This window comes from Miniopterus natalensis, chromosome 1, assembly GCF_054644295.1.
Source record: "Miniopterus natalensis isolate mMinNat1 chromosome 1, mMinNat1.hap1, whole genome shotgun sequence".
Taxonomy (NCBI): domain Eukaryota; kingdom Metazoa; phylum Chordata; class Mammalia; order Chiroptera; family Miniopteridae; genus Miniopterus; species Miniopterus natalensis.
In genome coordinates, this window is record NC_142081.1 from 178,783,097 (window position 1) to 178,798,507 (window position 15,411).

The 15,411-nt window shown below is 38.6% G+C and overlaps 1 protein-coding gene across 6 annotated transcripts in view; it reads left to right on the forward strand.

The window, feature by feature from the left end:
- Positions 1-15,411, forward strand: part of APBB2 (amyloid beta precursor protein binding family B member 2) — a 301,532-nt gene that overhangs the window by 83,207 nt on the left and 202,914 nt on the right. For 5 of the 6 annotated variants that reach the window (XM_087827688.1, XM_087827708.1, XM_087827703.1 and 2 more), the window contains one exon: positions 4,206-4,311. The exons of the other annotated variant lie outside the window; for it this stretch is intronic. The gene's annotated coding sequence lies outside the window, so the exon portion shown is untranslated. The remainder of the gene's footprint in view (positions 1-4,205; positions 4,312-15,411) is intronic. 6 annotated transcript variants of the gene reach the window in all.

Below are 15,411 nucleotides of genomic sequence, written 5' to 3' on the forward strand. Positions count from 1 at the left end.
ACAGTGATGCAAAAAATGACGTGAGATGGTGCCAAAGACCAATTTAGATTATGTTGGAATTCTGCCCAGGGAGAGACTAGAGAGCCTGAGAAAATAATTTCTGCTTGTTTTCCAGGTAGACTCTGAAAACATCGGTTGCCCTTTTTTTAATATCCGGTAATGCTACCAGACTGTATTCCCTTGAGCTATACATATGCTAATTCTTAGAGCAATTTAGGAAATACGGGTTTCGTACGGAGAGTTCCTCGATGCTCTACATTTTCAGTCAGTGTGAGGCATGGAGAGATTGGGTGTGTATTTAAGCATTTAAAAAATAAAAATAAAAATTGATAGATTTTTTTGAGTAATCACAACTGAATCTGGTATCTGAGTTTACTTGCTGATTATAGTATTTGGTTGCAAATTATTAAAGGTGCATAATGCACAGCATTTTAGGCAGCAACTCATGAGACACAGAAACCAAGAATTTCCAAGTTATTTTCCACAGTAATCAGCATGCATTTGATAAAATGATAGTCTCTCAGGGGGATCTTGAAGTTGAACCCACTGATTTTTCTGGAACTCAATATCTCCTCTGCGCTCTATTTTTATATATAATAGCATAATTAAAATGTTCATTTGCCTATTCTGTTCTTTCAAACAAAACAAAACACGATGCCAGTAGCTTTTGTTTCCATTTACTGGGGAACCTATGAGAATGCTTAAAAATACAAAAGCAGATTTGTAACAGAAGGGCTTTGTTTTTGTTTGTTTTTTAATGAAGTCAGCATTTTTGGAAATAAAAAAACAAAACAAAAAAGCAAAGACTATACTACATCTATGCTTTGTGCAGCAGGAATATGGTTATTATTCAGATGTATACATTGAATGTGTTTCAGATGCTTTGTAATTTTATGAAACAAAACCACACACACACACACACACACACACACACACACACACTGACTTTTGATCCTTAGTACATTTTTGAGAATGGGGAGTCCTAGTAAAGCAACTGCTCTACACAAAATAGTTACTGGATGTACACGAGGAAGGTTAAACTGAAAATGGAAAGAGTCACGTCATTTAAATGTATTGCTAGCAAGCATAGGTGAGTGAACTCAGGTGTGTGTGGGGGCCAAATTGTCCCAAATTGTCCCTTGATTCTTGAGTACTCTCACCATTCAGTTCTTATGTGATGTCAGCGAATGGGATTTAACTAAGTGCACCCATGACTAAGGAGTCACCATTTTTGGCAAATGGATTATTTTCAAAGTCAAATTTCGTCGTTGGGAACATTTTAATATAACTGACTTCTTTTGGAGGTCATAGAGATCAGTCTCTCTTTTCTTACTTTCTATTTAAAACTGCCCAAGTGAGCCTTCATCCCTATGGCCAAATCCATTGCTCCTTATATTCCTTTCATCTTGATCTTGTTTGAAAGGAGCTTTATCCAGAACACAATTTCTTCATTCAGAAAAAAATTTCTTTCAGACATTAAGACAGCTTGTGTACAATTATGTAATTTAAAAAAAAATCTTTCATCTGGATTTTACTAAGTCCATGACTGTTTTTTCCAGTAAAAGTAAATTATATTTTGGACTCTAATGGATTTATATACTTTGAACATCCCTTTTGGGACTGGGTTGCCCTTGAACTGCGAGATAGAAAATACTTTTAAGGGTTCAGTCCTAAGACTGGATCTGTTAATACTTGTGGAGAAAGCTTCTGGTGTCCTTGCTCCTGGGCCGGCCTTCATTCTGTTGTCTAGATTTGCATGTGAAATTAAAGTGAAGATAAAAAGAGATTTTCCCACCAAATGCCTTAGTCTTATTTTTATATAGCATATTGTTATTTTTAATTAGAAAAGTAGATGTGATTATTATGGAAAATTTGGGTACCACAGGGAGATGCAAAGAAAGTAAAAATTATTCTACGCTAATTCTATTATTTCTAGTTAGCAGCTATTCATGTGTTGACTTTTTTTTTTACTTCTAGTCTTTTTTTCTAGATATACTTTTAAACAAAATTGGTACCATATTGAACATATTGCATTATAGTCTGCATTCCCACGATCACTGCTTAAAAACATTTTCCCATTTCATTAAATACCTTACAGATTTTAAAAATTTGTTTATCCATTGTTAGATACTTAAATTTTTCAAATTGCTTGAAATGGTATTACTTATAATAGAAAACTTCTTAGTACATATTTTTATGTATATCATACTTTTTTTCAGAATAAATTCAGAGTCTTTTTTTCAACTTATTCATTTAAAGGAATGGAAAGTAATTCAGTTCAGTTTGCCCTTTCCAGCAATTACGGTTAAGCCCTCTTATATGCAAGAATCTATAAGAATCATCTTGGTCTGTACAGAATGGTGTGGTAATACCTTATTTATCTACCACCATTAGGGAACATTTCATAAATAAATTCTTCACATAACTGAAAGTGATCCTTAAGGGTCTATACTTGGTAATTGTGAACATTGTGAATGAGAATCTTCCTAAAATTGTATTACATATGCTGCTGTTCCCTTTAACATAATGAAAAGATTGGAAAAATCACAATTTAACTCCTTCTGGCTTAAATCACAAGCATCCGTATAAACACTAGTTATTGTACAGTCAGTTCTGCTAAATTGTGATATATGTATTTCTAAAAACCACCATGCTATGCAAAATCTTGCAGTAGAACCCACAACACTTATGGGATAAATGGGGTCAGGAACACAGCACTCAAAATCCTTTATCAGTGTTTACTAGTGATACATTAAAAAAATAAGATAGAAACTGAATAAAAATTGTAGCACAATTTTACATATATTAGGTGGTTAAGGAATACATATGGTACTTTACCTTGACATAGTCCTGACCTCCTCTTGTGGACGGAGAGCTTGGAAGGGTTGTAGCTGCTGAATTGTTCTGTAGCGGTTGAGGAGGGTTACCTGGAATCAGAAGGAAAGTTGGGGCTCCCGATGCAGATGGGTGTGGCTCATACGCACTGGTGGAAACTGAGATTGCTGGTGCATGTTGGAGGCATGGGTTTTTTGCATTCTGTGTATCCTTATGCAGCTGGGTTCCACCTGCATTCAATCTTCTGCTATTACCTAGCATTGCTTGCAATGAAATCACCCATAAACAAATGTGAAATTTGAGTTACACTCAGATTGCTTCCTACTCTACCAGTCTTGGAACAAACACAAGGTTTAGCAGAATTGAGTACCCTGTGTGGAACACGGTGATGTGTAGGAGATATTCTGCTTGCCTCTATCCTACATAGAGTTAGTACATGTAAAACAGAAGAATCTGGCGTGAGAGTCAACACTGTGGAAGTGTTGGCAGTGACAATGGCAGTAATAATAAGCGATGCCTGGTGATGTTTCTGGGATTCTCTGTGCTTTTCAGTTGTGACTGCTATTGTAGCAATTCTCCCTGCCTCCTTCTAACTAGCCTATTTGTCTACCTTTTGCGGCTCATAGATGAGTTCATTTCTCTTCCTAGAATTGCATCTAAGGTAAGGCCCAGAATGGGAGAGTGCAGACTTGAGATTATGGTTTACCTGTGGCATCTGTTTTACCAACTCGAGCTTTGTAATCTTGTGAGTGAGTTATTACCTATGTTCTCATTCACAGCATTGCTGGGGAAGGAGCTTACATTTTAAGTGAGGTTATTTTTGTGCAGCATTTTTGGATTTTTCTGTTTTATTAGAAAGAAGTTAACAGGACTTTTCTTATTTCCACGTGCTGCAGTGAAGGGTGCTTAAGGGAATACATCTGAAGGGCATTTAAAATTGTTCAGGTTTTCTTTGTTAGTATTCACTTCTGTTTATAACTGTGTTTGTGAGATGAGCTCATCTTTGGAAGGTGGGGTGAGCAGGTGTGATTTCTGAAAACCTTCCCTCCCAAGTCACAGTATAATTAGAAGTCCAGATCCTCCCTCAGTTGCTTTTTATGACTCCCAGAGAAGGACATTTTTACCATGAATGGTTGCCAAGAAGCCTTGCTGATTTCTGCTTTAGTAACTTTAATAAGACAACAGATCAAAATACCATCTAGATTTAGCAAGGGAAAGAAAAGTAGCTAACAGATCTCATCATTTAGATATTCCAGTGAAATCTATATTTTAATTATGCAGAGGGAATCTGAATAGCAATGGGGCGTTTTGATTGTTAATTTCTAATCTGACTTTGAATTTTAACTTTTTTGCCTTTACACAATTTTTAGATCTATTTGGGCTGCCTGACCTTGCTGAGTGATTGCTATTAATTAACAAGACTTTGTGGGAAAAGGGAACTTGCCTTTTGAGCTTTGTACCAAAGACCTGGGAAAAGTAAGTGAATTTCTAACTTGCTTTAAAACATTTTTTTTGTTATACTTTTCTCAGACAGTTAATAGTCGTCCTGTAGCCTTTCTATTTTCTTTCCAGGCTTTGTAAGTTTTATGTAGTCTCATGGAGTTGAAACATGGAAAGGGACTCAGGAAACCTTTTAAGAAAACCTAAAGAGATTTGGATGACTCTCTGCATTGTGCCATTTCTTTTGGGTTTCAGAAACTGAAACCTCAAGGTTGTGATAAAGCCTTTTATTAGATGTGCATTAGATGCATTAAACTTTAAAGATAAGGGAATGTAATGTGGTGTGACAGAAAAGTGAGTCCAGTTTTTTGAGCTTCAGGTGTTTTAGACTTTTATATAGGCTCTTCGGTTCTGAATTTTTAGAATAAGAATGAAATCCATTTGGTTCTTTTCTTGTCTGGAAAGGAAAACAAAATGTAGAGTCACTTGTTCAATAAGTTCTGGATGTAGCTTGGTCATGGAAGATTTGATGCACCTGCCAGTTTTATTATTTATACCTTTTTGAAGTACTTTAAGACACGCTAATTGAGATATGTGTATGAATGGTTTTGCTATATTTTAGAAAAAATTACTTGAGACTGTAAAGTTCAGTTTTATTCTCTGATCTTTTTGAAAAGGTAAAATGGGCCTTGAAGATAATACAGTCAGTGTACTTTGTTGTAGATAGTGCTTGGGAGCATGAATGGACCATAAGAGTGCAAGCAAAGCAACACACACACACACACACACACACACACCCTCCTTTCTGGCATGTTCCAGGAACAATATGATTGGCAATAGGAACTGTTCATCCATTTAATTACTAGATCGTTTTCTAAAGTAGGTGTATATACCTTGTGTCTTATAGCTCTTCTACATTTCTGATAGTACAGATGAGCTACTGTAGCTGAAACATGTCTAAAATAAAGCAAGGCATAAAAGAACTTTGCTCTAGAAGCTCTATAGAAGCATTAAATAATAAGGTCAGATTTTATTATGTTTACTATAAATTTACTTATAATTGTGTATTATTTTGTAATAATTACAATAATAAGGTAAGGATCTTTCATTGTGAATCCTATTTGAACTTTAATAAGATATTTGTTCTGAAAAAATATTATGCACACACACACATAGAGTACACACACACACCACGAATATAATTTCTGAGTGCTGTCAAGCCTCTGCTAATATAAGTTCATTGAAGGGAAGGACTTTGAAAATTTTCTCCAAAAACAGTTACTTTGTTACAGTGAAATATTGCAGTAATGAAATACTATTGGCAATGGGATTTTTAAAAACGATAGCAACTTTTATTTAGTTAGATTTTGTGGTCTTGTATTCATGTATTAACCTTCAAATAAAGGAAATCCTGTGCGGTGTAGTTGTTAATCCATCTCGGAAGGATATTTGAAAGAGGATTATGCTGGAAGTCACCAATCTGTTCACAGAAATGGGATGAAAAGGAGAAAAGATTAATTCTCTGGGCTTCAGGATCCAGATATTTGCAGTGGTGTTTAGACTGGAAATATAACTTAGCCTCAGAAAGTAAGCTGCTTAAACTGCCTTTCAAATAATTTAGCATCTCTTGAAAATTTAATATAGTCTCTGGGGAAATACTTTTCTTCCATTAGACCAAAATATTCCCTTTGTGACATTGTTGTAAAAGTCATCCTTCCATTTCGTAGAGGCATGGTAACTAGAGGACTTTTGATCACGGTAATAAGCTGAAGACAGACACTGCGTTACCAGAGGGACTGTGGCAAACAGATCTCTGCTCACTAAACCTGATGTCATAGGTGAATATTTATCTGCACCAATGGATGTTCATAATTCACCTTTAAGTTAAAAACTGGAAGAAGAAGGTGGTAGAGCGTAAGTTGCTCCACATAAATCCAGCCCTGAAGAAACGGTTACGTGGGAGTCAACATTAGGGAGGGGCGGGGAGGCCTCTCGGAATTTACTCGCCCTGAGAGAACCTGCTGACAGTGTTTTGTAGGCTCTCGGGGGTGCTTAACGTGTATTGGGGACTGATTTCTCTCCGAGGAGGCAAGCTCACGGTTTTCGGGAAAATTCAGAAACGCAGATAACCTCCACACTTCTTCTTAACTCCCTTCTGTCCTCCACTTTTATTTTTTTCTTATTCACGAGTATGTTTTCAAAATCTTTCCTCTTTCAAACATTGTGTTTAATTCTTTGAGGTAGATTTCTGGAAACTTGAGTCGGTAACGTTGACAAAATATAGATGCACTTTTGAAAGATTAGCCATGGATTATTAAGAAGTAAAAAACAGCTTCTATTTTATTATCTTATTTAATACATACATATTTTTATTTAATTCTAAAATTAAATAACTATTATCATATGTAATACATACATATGCTACAAATGGTTTGGTATCCTGGTTTTTCCCCCCCTATTTAACAACAAATAGTGAACTACTATGGTAATACGTAACTTTTTAAATCCTCACCAGGATTTGTTTTTATTGATTTTAGAGAGCGAGGAAGGTGGGAGGAGAGAGAGAGAGAATCATCAATCAGTTGCCTCCCGTACTCACCCTGACCGGGGATCGAACCCACAACCTTTTGGTGTACAGGATGATGCTCCAACCCACTAAGCCACCCAACCAGGGCCCTATGCTAATAAATATTTACCTACAATATTATTTTAGTGAAAGTGAAACTACTGGATCTTAGCTTTTTGTTTAATTTGAAGCTACCCCGGCTTTCAGTTAGAGGGAGTATAAACAGGTGAAGTATATGGTGTAGGTTTTTCATCTGCAAACAGAGAATAGACTAGGACTCCCCTTCTGAGTCTCTCTAGTGTTTACTGTAACCAGACATCGTCTGAATAGGAGGCTTGTGGGACTAAATATGGGTTCAAAATTGTAGGTGTCACTGACTGACAGGTACTATGTATAAAGCATGTGTCTTCTTTGGTCCCTTTTTTCTGTTACAAGAGTGCAGGTGACATGTTCCTCCTGCTTAGCTGTCTTCAATAATATTTCTGTGCTTTAGGAAGGATTCTGCCTACATGTTTCTTCCTCGCAAGAAACTCAGTATCTCAGATAAGGTGATGGGTACAGAAGGAACATTTCATAGACTTTGGAATATAATGTATTGGAGTAAATTGCAATTCAGACTAACTGGAGATGCAAAATGTTTTAGAGACCTTTGCATGCTTTCTTAAGTTTAAGTTTATTTATTAAGCCAACATTTGTTGAGCAACTACTGTGTGCCAGGCGCCGTGTTAAGAGCTCATTATTCAAAGATTAATGAGATATGCTCTTGCTTTCAAGGAACTTAATTTGAACTTCAAATTCAGAACTCAAATAACATTTATTCAGCATGTACCATGTAGCAGGTAGTGGGCCGGATGTTCTTAGATGAGGTGTTTGGCCACTAAAATTGAGTAATGGTATTTATTGACCCATCCCCTCCAAAGTAAGTTATGAATAGAATTTTCTAATCTTTAAGTTTCTTTCTTCCATTATATTTTATTAAACTTTTGGTATCTGCTACTACTTGTTAAGTTAAATTAGCAAATGAACAAAAAGTTAAAAAAGTAGCAAGCGTTTAATCGATAAATTTAGAGTGATGATTTTAAAAACATGTGTTGCCCGGCTGGGCGTGGCTCAGCGGTTGAGCGTCGACCTAGGATCCAGGCGATCAGGGTTCGATTCCCGGTCAGGGCACATGCCCGGGTTGCGAGCTGCAGCCGATCAATGACTCTCTCATCATTGATGTTTCTATCTCTCTCTCTCCCTCTCCTTTCCTCTCTCTGAAATCAATAAAGATATATTTAAAAAAATAAACAAATAAATAAAAACTAAAAACATGTGTTTGTGTGTGTATACATATATTTATATATTTAGAAACTTGTATACATATAATGTAGTCATAATTTCTCCTAGTAGAGTAGTTCTTAGTTTACATGATATAATTTAATATATCAAGATTTAATATATCAAGATTTACTTGATTTATTTTTAACTTTTTAAAATATATCAAGATTTAATGGCATTCTGCCCTTAGTATGGCTTCACTGTCTGAACAGGTACGAAGCCATAGCATTAAATCTCTTGACTTTCACAGTAATTTCTGGGGATTATTGAAGCTCAGGGAGAAAGGAGCTTGCCCACATTCACACAGCTAGAAAATGTTAGAGTTAGGATTCCAATTTCCATGTAACTTCAAAGCTTATGCAGTATCCTCCTGACTCCAGTGAGCAGGTGTGGAAGGTGGACTCACAGATGCTCCGGGCCTGCCAAGGAGGGGGCAGTCATTTCAGCTGAGGGGTCAGGAAAGGCATTTGCTGCACCGAAGATCTGGCAGTGAAGCCAGTCTTGAGGGCTGAGTTAGAAAACAAAGGGGGAGAACAGTAGAGGCTGCAGGAAACACGTGCCAAGGCGTGGAGGAGTGGAGGCTGGCGTGCTCAGAGCGGGTGCGCTTGGGGCGGGCTGGGGAGCAGAGTGGGCTCAGGTTGGTGCCACAGTGAGGAAGCCCCATGTGTGCCATGTTAGGGATCTGGAGTTTCTAAGCGCTGTATCACTAAGAATTTTACAGTAGGAGAAATTTCATAACTAGAGGGGAATTTTACAAAGATCACATGGGCGCGGTCTGCGGTATAGACTGAGGAAGGGAAAACTGGAGACTCGGGGCCGCCCTGTGAGGTGTTCGCGCTGTTCGCTGCGCAAGGGTATGTGTAACGATGGGTGGTGGGGCTGGAAACTGTCCAGCACGTTACTCATCCAGCTCTGTGCTCTTGGGATTGGGCTTGCCTAGAGAGGGCCTGCGCCTTTTCAAAACTTCACAATAAGCTGCTCTACTTGCTTTTTAATTGCTTATAAAAATAATAGAGACTAGACAAAGAAATAACCATGCACCCTAAGGCTTGAGTCTGGAGGTGGACTTAGTGGTCTGTTTCCTGGGGTTGGGGGTTATTGAAGCTAAGGGGGAAAGAAACTTGCCCACATTCACACAGCTAGAAAATATTTGAGTTAGGAATCCAATTTCCATCCATCTGACTTCAAAGCTCATGCAGTATCTTCCTGACCCCGGTGAGCTGGTGGGGAAGGTGGACTCACAAATACACCTACTTCATGAACTCTGTGGAGGCAGGTTAGGCTGTGCTCCATGCTCCGTTTGCCCGAGGAGAGTAGGAAGTGATGGCTTTTAAGAAAACGGAAAAATGCCTTTCGAGATCAACATTGCCTCTAGGCTTTGAGAAACTCAGGTTTCTTTCATCTTCCAGAAGAGCAGCACTAGTGAGCTGTGAGAAAGGAAATCAGGCCCTGGGGAAGTTTCCTAGCTTGTCTCTGCTGCTGCTCCTGGAAAAGAGGAAGGGAAGGGCCCCTAAACAGCTCCCATGGCCTGGGTAGGTGGTGAGTTCAGGGGCGCTTGAAATAGAGCACCGGGAGCTTCTGATTGCCATGGGCCACTGCTTGACCTGACGGGAACACAAAACAGAATGGGGGTCAGATCGTTGCTCTGCAGCAAAAACGTACATCTGCCTGTCTGTCACAGAGTTTATTTTCTTTCGTAAATGTGAAGTTGCACACAGACTCATGAGGTTATGCCCTTTTGAGGTTTTATATCTTGGATTATTAGAAGAGCAAGCAAGTTGGATAAAGATACTCCTCAGATCCAGTGTTGTTCTTGCAGTTGTTGACGGCTTAGTTTTGCGCTTTAGAGTAAGGGCAAACTTGGCTTGTGTATTCTGCACAGTGAAAAGCAGGAGCTGTCAATAAATGTGGAATTTAAAAACCATTTCCAGGGTCATCTTCCCCCACTACGTAACCCCTGCAAAAAAGCTTCAGTCTGCTGCAAGCTGGTAATCTCGTAATACAAGGATACTTTGGTGGGGAAAATAAAATCGGATTGCACACCTTTCCCTTTTACCTATAAACTAATTGCTGCTTTCCTGCATTTGAAAGCAGATGTTAAACTCTTCCTTTGATGTTCAGCAGCAGACTCCAGTTGTGTGTAATAGCTTTTGGTACATATCTGTTGTTTGAATAAAGATCAGCTTCAGCAAATTAGATTTTGATGGTTACATTTGGATCTGGAGCCACAGAACAGAATAGCAATTTATTCTTTCATTCAACTCATGTTTATGTGGTTCCTGCTTGGCCCCTTACACTGTTTTCAAATCTAGCAAATACCACAAAAACCTTGCAAACTAGCTAGTGCTCTCTCTATTTTATAGATAAGAAAAACAAGGCATAGAGACTGATCAGAAAACTTGCTCCTGGTTACATTGCTATTAAGTGGCCAGGGATTAGATATGGGGTTTTTTTGGCTGACCCCAAAGCTGTTACTACAGTAGGGCTGCCTTTTAAGAGGGGATAATCACTGGAGCAAAGATTTTGAGGGATTGGAATCAAGAAAAAAAGGGGTTAACTGTGAACCCTTCATTCGTTCATTTACTCAGCAGATATTTATTGAGTGCTCACTTTGAGCCAGACACTGCGCAAAGTGCTGCAGATTCAGTGGTGGGCCGGGCACGGTCAGTTCCTCACCAGCTCCCAGGAGGAAACGGGTTGAAGAAAGAGCATTTGCTCTCCCCAAAGCTGCAGGGTCTTGGTTGGGAGAGATTTTATAAAATTTTTTAAGATGTAGAAATTTTGACACCTTAACAAAAGTTTAGTTTATTTATTTTTTTAAATATACCTTTATTGATTTCAGAGAGAGGAAAGGAGAGGGAGAGAGAGACAGAAACATCAATGACGAGAGAGTCATCCATCAAGCCCACAACCGGGCATGTGCCCTGACCGGGAACCAAACCCTGATCGCCTGGATCCCAGGTCGATGCTCAACCGCTGGGCCACGCCTGGCCGGGGTAGTTTATTATTCTTTTACATCAGTATATGTGCTAAATTATCTACAACTAACAGAGGGGTGACTTCACTAGAATACTCTGCAGTTGTGTCCCTTGCTTGGGCTGCTTAGAACAGGCAGAAATGGAAGATGGAGTGAAACTCTGTTGAGTTATAAATGAAGTGTTGCAAACACAAATTGGAAAATTACCTGGCAATAACAGGGCTGTATCTGTTTCAGCTTTGGATTCCCATTTCATATAGGAGGTACTTAGCACGGTGCCCGGTATGTAGCAAGTGCCAGTACGTCTGGTTGATTGGCTCAGTGATGGGAAATCAAATAAGGGAAAGGAAGCTCACAGGGAGGGGATAAGCTAGGCAATATCAAGGAGGAGTGTGAGGTTGGCAATAAAATAAACCAATAAATAAGCAAGGAGAACACAGGACCTATTGTGGACTTAACTCACATGTGCAAACTGTTTTAATAGGCCAGGCGGGGAGGAGCTGTGTTTAGGGAAGCTGGACATGTCATTGAGTTCGGGTGCCTGAGAGACTGCAGCCTCCCTTTGATCTAATTAGATTCTTCTTCCTTCCTGCTCACATGTGAACCCTGTATACCCTCTTTCCAGCCATCGTCTTTACTTCATTTTTTGAGATTTTTTGGCATTTAAGTACAATATTCGGTAAGGTGACCAGACATGTCGGTTTGCTGGGACAATCCTGACTATGCCTGTTTTCTGTTATTATTTTTCATAATGTTCCCTTTCAATGTCATGTATCCTGATTTGGACAATAAATTAAATGGCCACCCTACTAAGAAGGGAATTGGTGGCATTCTTTGTCTTTAAAGAAAACCTTTTTGGCATTCATACTACTTCAAGGAATTAACTTAATGGGAATGTAGTACCAGTAAAATTACATATTAGGCTAGTGTCTGATTTCTTATAATAACTAGAAAGAAGAGAAAATGAGTGGTAGGTGAAAAGACTCAGATGTAGAGTGAAATAAGTTGATTTCAACAAAATGAACTTTAATTACAACTAATGGTTGGCATAGCCATATGAGAAAGGGCATTTGAAGGTTATCACAATGATGGGTAGCGTTGAGGGAATCTGGCATTCTTTGAGAAAATCTTGGCATCATCACTAGGTTTGTTGTAGAGTTTCAGTGTTTCCACAGCAATGGTAATTGAATTCAGATGCATTTTCATTTGTTCTCTAGGTAGAAAGTAAAAGAATTTTTTATAACAGAGGATTTGTCAGAGATTTAAAGAAATGGCTGGATGGAAAATGGTTATATTCAGATTTCCCCCACCAAGCCCCTGCCCTAAAATCTTCTGTTAAATTGTGTCTTTTGTTGAAATATTTAAATCAAATGAGCCATTCACATGGGGAATTCAAGGGTATTAATAGAATGTATGTTGGGATTTTTCTCTTAATAAATAGGGTTAAATTGGTTTATATACGTGAATTTAAAGAAACAAACTAGTGTTTTGTCATAGAGATATATGTAAAAGCTTTAGGTATTCAGGTAATGCTTGACAGTAATTGCAGTATATAGGATTAAAATCATGCTTATGACCAATCTTTCCATATTAATATTTTATGAGATAGTGATGCATTTATCTTCCAGCCCCATTGTTTCTTGTTCCCTGCAGTGTTATCTTTCATAGGAGGGTAGATTTCTAGAGTAGAGGGACTGTTTCTATACAGTCCTAAAATTCCATTTGTTTTGGAATTAAATTTGGACTTTGCCACCGGCTATCTGTGGGTTAAGTTCTTTCCCTGAGCCTTAGCTTTCTAGCCTATAAAATGGGAGTAATAATATCTGTTGCTTAGAGTTTATTGATCTAATGTTTATTCATTCCTGAATCTGGAATAAACACTAAGCATGTAATACAAAGTTTAGTGTTTTCCCAGTCTTAGGAATCATTAGCAGTTACTGAGGATAGAGAGACATGCATTATTGTTGGAAGGATGAGATTCAAAATAGGTAACAACCAGTTTCTGGCTGTAAACATTCTGGATGGTCATCATGGTTCTCACTCACTGAATATCAATCTGCATTGTCAGTATCAACAAATCTGTGCTTGACCTGTGATGATTTGTAAGGAAACCCACTGTGTTTCCTAGTTGTAAACTAATGCTTTCTCCTCTGAGATGATCAGGAAAGGACACCACCTTCGTATGATGGAGTGAGCCTAGGCTTCATGCCTGGATTCCTTTCTCAAAGTTTCCACTTTTCTTTGGGGACCTTGCTAATCATTGCTGCCAGCAGTGTGATGGTGCTTTGGGAGCTCTGCTTTCCCATTTTCTACTCCATCAGTAATCTGGAAACATGTCCTTAGTTCCCTACAGCAGATAAAACTTGAGTTGACTTTTAACAAAACCATGAGTCTCATAAAATTGGTTACTAGATATTCAGGCCTAGACCCCCCAATGCCCAACCCAGAAGGGACTGTCAGCACATCTAGACATAGAGCCTAAGCATCAAAGAGATGGAAGCCCTGGGAGAAGGAGGATTTCCCTTTTCCTCTGCCAAGTCTTTCCTTGCTAGTTCTCATTTCTTATCTCAGGCTCTGCCTCTTCCCAGGATAATTAACATTGGGAACCCCACCTCTCACAGGGCAGAGCCTAACCGAGGGGTGGGGTACGTCCCCAAATAATTTTATCAGGCCCTGCCAAGGCAACCACTGGTTCAATAAATTCAGTGAAATGTTTGACCAAATATAACAGGCTAATTTTTAAGCTGATAATTTTGTATGGCCCTCGAATGATGTCATAAATATCCAAATGGCCCTTGGCAGAAAAAGGTTCCCCTCCCCTGCCAACCCCTTCCACAGGGATGGGACAGCCATAACCACGACTATCAAAAAGTTCAGTATCAGTACAAGAACTTCCATATACTTGCTCCTGGGAGGTTTCTTTCCTAGGGCAGGGGTGAGTTGGTGTAACTATATTGGGCATATATTATAGTTAAGAGCCTTTAAGAAATTGTTTTGTGATCACCTCAGACCTGTTAGATCGCCTGTCATTAAGAAGACAAGAGGTAAAATTGTGTTGGTGAGGATGTGGAGAAAAGGGACCTCTTGTGCACTGTTGGTGGAAATGTAAATTGGAAAACAGTATGCAGGTTCTTAAAAAAATTAAAAATAGTAGTGTACTACTACATGATCCAGCAGTTCTCCTGTGGGTATATATTCAAAGGAAATGAAACCATTATCTAGAAGAGATATCTGCACTTTCATGTTCATTGAAGCATTATTTTTATAACTGCTAAGACATGGAAGCAACCAAAGTGTCCGTCAACAGCTGAATGGATGAAGAAACTGTGATACATATATACACTGGACTATTACTCACTCAGCATTGTTGATTGGTAGCCTCTAACAATAAGAGGTGTGGACATATTCATGTCACATGATAGGTTTAATCATCTGACAGAAAATGGCCCCTGTTCCTATCCAAGCTCTTTTCCTTCCTCTGAACCTTCCAAGAGGCCTGTGATCCAGTACTTGTCCAGAGTTCCATGTATCGTGTTTCTCCAACATGCTAAGCTCCCTGTTGCCAGTAACTGTGTCACATGCTTCATTCCTGCTCCACACCTACTAGAAACTGCTGTGTTTGTAGTAAGTGTTAAAGCATTGATATTTCATTTGACTCGCTCTCAGTTACCGCTTTTTCAAATAAGAGACAATATTTCACCATTTTATACTTTCCGTAAAACTTCATTGACTATCAGCTTACATTGTGTGATATTGCTGAAATCAATGACATTTTAATTATATTTTGTCATATTTGTGTAGATTATGAAGGTGTTTGAGAAATTTTGTAATCCAATAGAGATTGTTATAGTGAAATAAAAAAATCTGCTACTTCTGATGACTGGAAACAGAACTTACACAGAACAAAATAAAACCCCTCTGTGTGAATTTCTAGCTGCTCCCTTAAGCCATTGCAGAGGGGGGGGAAAACAAAGAACTATTTCTATATACCTAAGTACTAATTCAGACTTTGGGTACAATGAGTCTTTTTTGGAAGTAGCTATTGAGGGTTCTACCATTTTGAAATTCATTAGTTAGCTATGAATTTGCCTCTTTTGTACTTGTGCATAAGAAACTTACCCCCCCTTTTTTTCTTTTTTTTTAGAATAGTTTACTGATTTTTAGAGAGAGGAAGGGAAAGAGAGAGAGAAACTTCGATGTGAGAGCGCATCAGTTGGCTGCCTCCTGCACGCCCCCTCCCGGGGATCGGGCCTGCAACCCAGGCATGTGTCCT